The following is a 6,000-nucleotide window of genomic DNA, read 5'->3' on the forward strand; positions in this document are numbered from 1 at the left end:
CGTGAGAAAGCCGAAGAGGCTCGTAATGTACGTGTTGCGTTGGCCACAGATGGGTTCAATCCCTATGGAATGAGCGCTGCCCCGTACACATGTTGGCCCGTGTTTGTTATCCCAATCAATCTCCCCCCTGGTGTGTGCTTTCAAAGGCAGAATATATTCGTGTCGTTGATAATTCCCGGACACCCGGGGAACAAAATGGGCGTGTACATGGAGCCTTTGATCGATGAATTGGTACGTGCCTGGGAGGAAGGGGTATGGACGTTTGACCGAGCTACCAAGACAAACTTCAGAATGCATGTTTGGTACCAGTACTCCATGCATGACTTACCGGCCTATGGGCTATTTTGTGCCTGGTGTGTTCACGGTAAGTTCCCATGCCCAGTTTGCAAGGAAGCTCTCAGGTTCATTTGGTTGAAAAAGGGTGGCAAATATTCGTCCTTCGATAAACATCGACAATTTCTTCCTGCTGACCATCCATTCCGCCTAGACATCAAGAACTTTACGAAAGGTGTCATAGTTACAGACCGCCCACCTGCAGCGATGACTGGTGCCGAAATTCGTCAACAGATAGATGGGCTCGTGGCCAATACAGAAGGTGGTTTTGTGGGATATGGTGAGCAGCATATGTGGACACATAAGTCTGGCTTGACTCGGCTCCCCTATTATGACGACCTGCTCCTTCCACACAACATTGATGTGATGCACACTGAAAAAATGTTGCCGAGGCACTGTGGGCAACAATTATGGACATTCCTGATAAGTCAAAGGATAATGTGAAGGCAAGAGTGGATCTGGCAGCGTTATGTGATAGACCAAAACTAGAGATGAAGCCGCCAAGTGGCGGAAAGACATGGAGAAGGCCTAAGGCCGATTTCGCCCTAAGCAGGGCCCAGAGGAAGGAAGTACTTCAGTGGATCAAGATGTTGATGTTCCCTGATGGTTATGCATCTAACCTGAGTAGGGGGTGAACTTATCTACTATGCGAGTCTTAGGGATGAAGAGTCATGACTTCCACATATGGATTGAACGGATTCTTCCTGTGATGGTTCGAGGCTATGTCCCTGAGCATGTCTGGCTAGCGCTTTCAGAGTTGAGCTATTTCTTCCGTCAGCTTTGTGCAAAAGAGTTGTCTCGGACCGTTGTTGCAGACTTGGAAAGATTGGCCCCCGTGTTACTGTGTAAGCTTGAGAAGATATTTCCACCCGGCTTTTTCAATCCAATGCAGCATTTGATTCTTCATCTCCCCTATGAGGCACGAATGGGGGGCCCCGTGCAGGGACGTTGGTGCTATCCAATCGAGAGATGTCTAAAGACTATTCGAAAGAAATGTAGAAATAAATGCAAAATCGAGGCTTCCATTGCAGAGGCATACATTCTAGAGGAGGTCTCAAACTTCACAACAACTTATTATGGTGACAAACTGCCGAGCGTGCATAATCCACCCCCTCGTTACAATGATGGCGACAATGAATCGAACCTTAGCATATTTCGAGGCCAACTCGGAAGCGCAAGTGGCTCGACCACCAAGACCCTGAATCATGACGAGTGGCGACATATCATGCTATACGTATTGACCAACCTTGAAGAGGTGACGCCATACATGGAACAATTTCTTCATGAATTCTGGCGTCGATCAAGGGACCCCACTCCACAGGAATATGACGCTCTTCTTAGAAAGGGTGCGCGAAATGGGTTGCCCGATTTCATTTCCTGGTTCAAACGTAAGGTACGTGCTTAGTTTGTAAAAGAGATACGTCTTTGAACTCAATTTAGCATCTTTTAACTTGCGAATACTTGCAGGGCCAAAGAGATCTGCCTATGAGTGCCGAGTTGAGACAAGTAGCCAACGACTTTGCTTATAGGGTCAAGAAATATTCTGGGTATGACGTCAATGGATACCGTTTTCGCACAACACACTACGACCAAAGTCGGCCCAATCGGAAAACAACGTGTTCTGGAGTCTTTACGCCGGGGCTTGACAATGTCGATTATTTTGGACGAATTGAAGAAATATATGAGCTCAATTTTTATGGTTCCAAACCTCTTACTCCAGTGATATTCAAATGTCATTGGTTTGACCCTCAAGTGACGAGACGGACACATTCTAATCTTGGGATAGTCGAAATTCGACAAGATTCCACCTTAGCAGGAGACGATGTCTATATCGTGGCCCAACAGGCCACACAAGTGTATTATCTCCCATATGCGTGTCAAACGAAAGAACATCTTAAGGGTTGGGATGTTGTGTATAAGGTATCGCCGCATGGGAGGTTACCTGTTCCTAACGATGAAGATTACAACTTAGACCCGGACACATATGATGGAGAGTTCTTCCAAGAAGATGGGCTAGAAGGGCGATTTGAGATAGACTTAACAGAAGCTATCGGAATGGACGTAGATATTGAAATGGTTGTTGATGAGGAGGATGATGAGGTGCAAAATGATAATGACTTAGTAATCCTTGAAGGCAATGATGAGGTTGCGTCTTCCGATGGTGTTGAGATTGAAATGCTTGATAGTGATGATGAGAGTTTTGATCCGGCTAACCCCGACACATATGAAGATTATTTTTAATCGATGTAATGCTATATGACTTTTTATTTCGCACCTGTTTTTAAATACATCTTTTTATATGTGCTTATTTGTTTACTCTTAATTGCAGGTTGTTGGACAAATATGGTGGGCGGTTTCCTGAGGAGGAGGAGGGGGAGGAGGAGTAGGACGGCGGACGATGCAGAGCAGGCAGCGCAGCAGCACGAGGCAGAGCAGGCAGCGCAGCAGCAGGCGGCGCCTCAGGACGACGACGACCAGCAGGACGACGACGACCAGCAGCAGGACGCCTCAGGTTCAGGCGGCTCTAGTTCGAGGAGCATCTACCTGCGAGGCCCCGCGAGTCTCCCGCCGCGTCCCATACTTCGGGACAGACGGCCGTTGATTCGGCCGGAAGGGGAGAGGTATGTAACTTTATGTTCTTCATTCTTGTTCATATTATGTGTTCAAAATCATAATATAAACTAATACTTTTTATTTATCACTTGGACAGGTCTTGGACGATTTTGGATTATGCTGGGGGTCATCGTCGCCCCCCCAACAACATCCTCGGCCTGCTGTGCAGGGAACACTTCCCTGGACTTGTGGAGTACGCCGGAGTGACGGGCCCAGCCTTCACCTTCGACCACTACGCCGTCGCCCCCGATGCAGTAGACCGGGACGGCAGGGAATTCAATAACAAGGCGGAGCGGGTGAAGCAAGAGCTGTGGGTAAGTCTTAGTATAATATAAAATATGTCGCATTCGTTGCAAATTCTTGAAATAATGTATGGATACATCGTTTTTGTATGCAGGATTTCTTCAGATGCGATGCTGGATACGAGGCTAGGGCGGATGTGGTGGCCACCACGTGCTGTAAGAAGCTCGTCGTGGACATGCACTATGAGGCCCGCATCCAGGCCATCATCACCTACCACGGCTCCGTCCTTGGGGAGAAGGTGACCAAACCTCAAGCCCGAACCATGTCGTTGACCAGGGAGCAGTACCTGCAGGTAAAGTCATGCATGTTTGGTACCAGTACTCCATGCATGAATTTTATTTTATCTTCTGATATGCACTTTATGTGTTTACTTTGCAGGTGATTCCACATTGGTGCGCCGCACATCCTCTCTGCTGGGAGCAGATGGTGGATAGGTGGTGTTCGGCTGAGTGGGACGAGGTGCACACAGCTAGCCGGGAACGGCGTTTGCAGATGCAAGGGCCCTCGCACCACCAAGGCAGCCGGAGCCTGGGCCAATATGCCGAAGCATGGGTACGCCACCTTTTTATTTCGATATATAGCACTAAGTTAGATATTATTTCTAACTATCTCGTTGGTTTTCGTTGCAGTCGGCGTCACATGGTGGCAGGCCTTGTTCCACCTTCTCGGCCTATGCTATGGCCCATAAGGGTAAGGCGACGTCCGACGTCACCTACAACCCGGATGACGGGCCCGAGGCCTACACCAACCCCGCCGTCTACAGCCGCCTCCATGACTACACCGCCATGGCGCAGGAGGTCCATGGCCCAGACTATGATCCGAGCACCGAGCCTATCGACCCCGATGTGCTCATGAGGGTCGGAGGAGGCAAGAGACATGGGCGGTACTGGATTGCCGACGGGGCAATCGACTCGTCCTCCACTCCCACTCTGTCTCAGGTGAGAGCAAGGAGCACTGGCTCGAGCCCAGCCATTCGACCTCGGCACGACAGCTCACAGCATCGCATTTCACAACTCGAGGTTAGTGCTTCTGTAACTCGTCCTTCCTTTAGTTATATACCTAGTCTTTGAGTTACTATAACGTTGGCTTGTAATATTACAGACCCAACTAGAAGAGATGGAGGCGAGGATAATGGCGGAGCGGGCGGCGGCTGATCAGAGGATGGCGGAGATGTTCCAGTACATGCAGAGCCTTGGCGCCGCACAGGGCATCGCTCCGCCACCTCCATTGTTCCCCCCAGTTGACCCTACTCTCTTCCACACTCCTGTGAGTACCAAAATTGTAGTTAGATGTTTGTAATGCATCTGGTATAACACATGCTATCTCTTCTCTGTGCAGGGCCAATCTGGGGCGGCATCCAACAACCCTCCGGAAGGGTTCAGCCCAACGCAACCCCGGCCAAACCGCCCACCTCCATGAGTCGTTGTTTTAGACTTCACAACTTATGTATAATACTTATGTTTCTGTTTGATACTTATGTGAGAGCTTGCGACGTTTGAGACTTATGTTTGTGTTTAATAATTGTGTTGAACACTTATGTTTGTGATGGATATTTATGTTTGTGGTCACGGTTTTATGTTTGTGTTGGCTATTTATGTCTGTGATGATATCTGTGATGTATATATGTGATATATATGTGATATCTTCTGTTTGTGTGGATGGAAAACAAAAAACAAATAAAAAAGGTACATACTGGTCACTTTGCCGAGTGTAACACTCGGCAAAGAGGCTCTTTGCCGAGTGTCTGGGTCATAACACTCGGCAAAGAGCACAGACCTGGGCACCGGCTTAGGCTCTTTGCCGAGTGTTATGTCGCTGGCACTCGGCAAAGAGGTCGGCTTTGCCGAGTGCCTATTGGGGCACTCGGCAAAGAGCCTGACATGGGGACCCTCCCTGGCGGGCTCTTTGCCGAGTGTCCCAACTGGCACTCGGCAAAGAGGTCGGCTTTGTCGAGTGCTTCCAGGCAGACACTCGGCAAATCCGCCGTCTCCGTCAACCGGCGCCGTAACGGTCGCTTTTCTTTGCCGAGTGCTCCCTGACACTCGGCAAAGATATTTGCCGAGTGCCCGAGAAAAAGTACTCGGCAAAGAAGTCTTTGCCGATGCACTGTTTGCCGAGCATTCTTTGCCGAGTGTTACACTCGGCAAAGCCATTGCCGAGTGTTTTTAAGGCTTCGCCGAGTGCTTCCGGCACTCGGCGAAGCTATTGATTCCGGTAGTGTATTTTTGGCTCCTAGGGCTTCTTTTCGCTAGTGTAATGGAGGCAGGAAGCTCAACAAAGATCTTAGATGCCTTTTGATATTTTTTGTGGAAGGAATGAGGAATTACTGTATTGAGCTTTGATACCTACTTAGCATTTGCTCATGGTTAGTATTAATTGTTCTGGTTTAACCTTTTATTTTCATAGGTGCTATCTACTAACCTAGAAGTTCAAACAAAGACATTAGATTTTATATTTCATTTCATATCATCTGACGCAAATACTTGTGCTCTACTTCAAACATTGGTCAATGAAAATGTTGCTGATTACATATTTGAGGTTCTCGGGTCATCAGGTAAGAACTTCACCTTTTTGTAGTCGTGAACTTTTATGAAGTATTTTGCTCAAGAAGGCTTACAAAGTTGCACTCCTGTTATACATCTTCAGGAAATAATGATCTGCTTGTCATTTCCTCTGTTCGAGTACTATTACTTTTTGCGAGATAAGAGGAAAAAATCAAAGAAAAAACTTTCTATTGGATTTTCCACTCCT

This window comes from Zea mays, chromosome 3 (assembly GCF_902167145.1).
Source record: "Zea mays cultivar B73 chromosome 3, Zm-B73-REFERENCE-NAM-5.0, whole genome shotgun sequence".
Lineage (NCBI taxonomy): Eukaryota > Viridiplantae > Streptophyta > Magnoliopsida > Poales > Poaceae > Zea > Zea mays.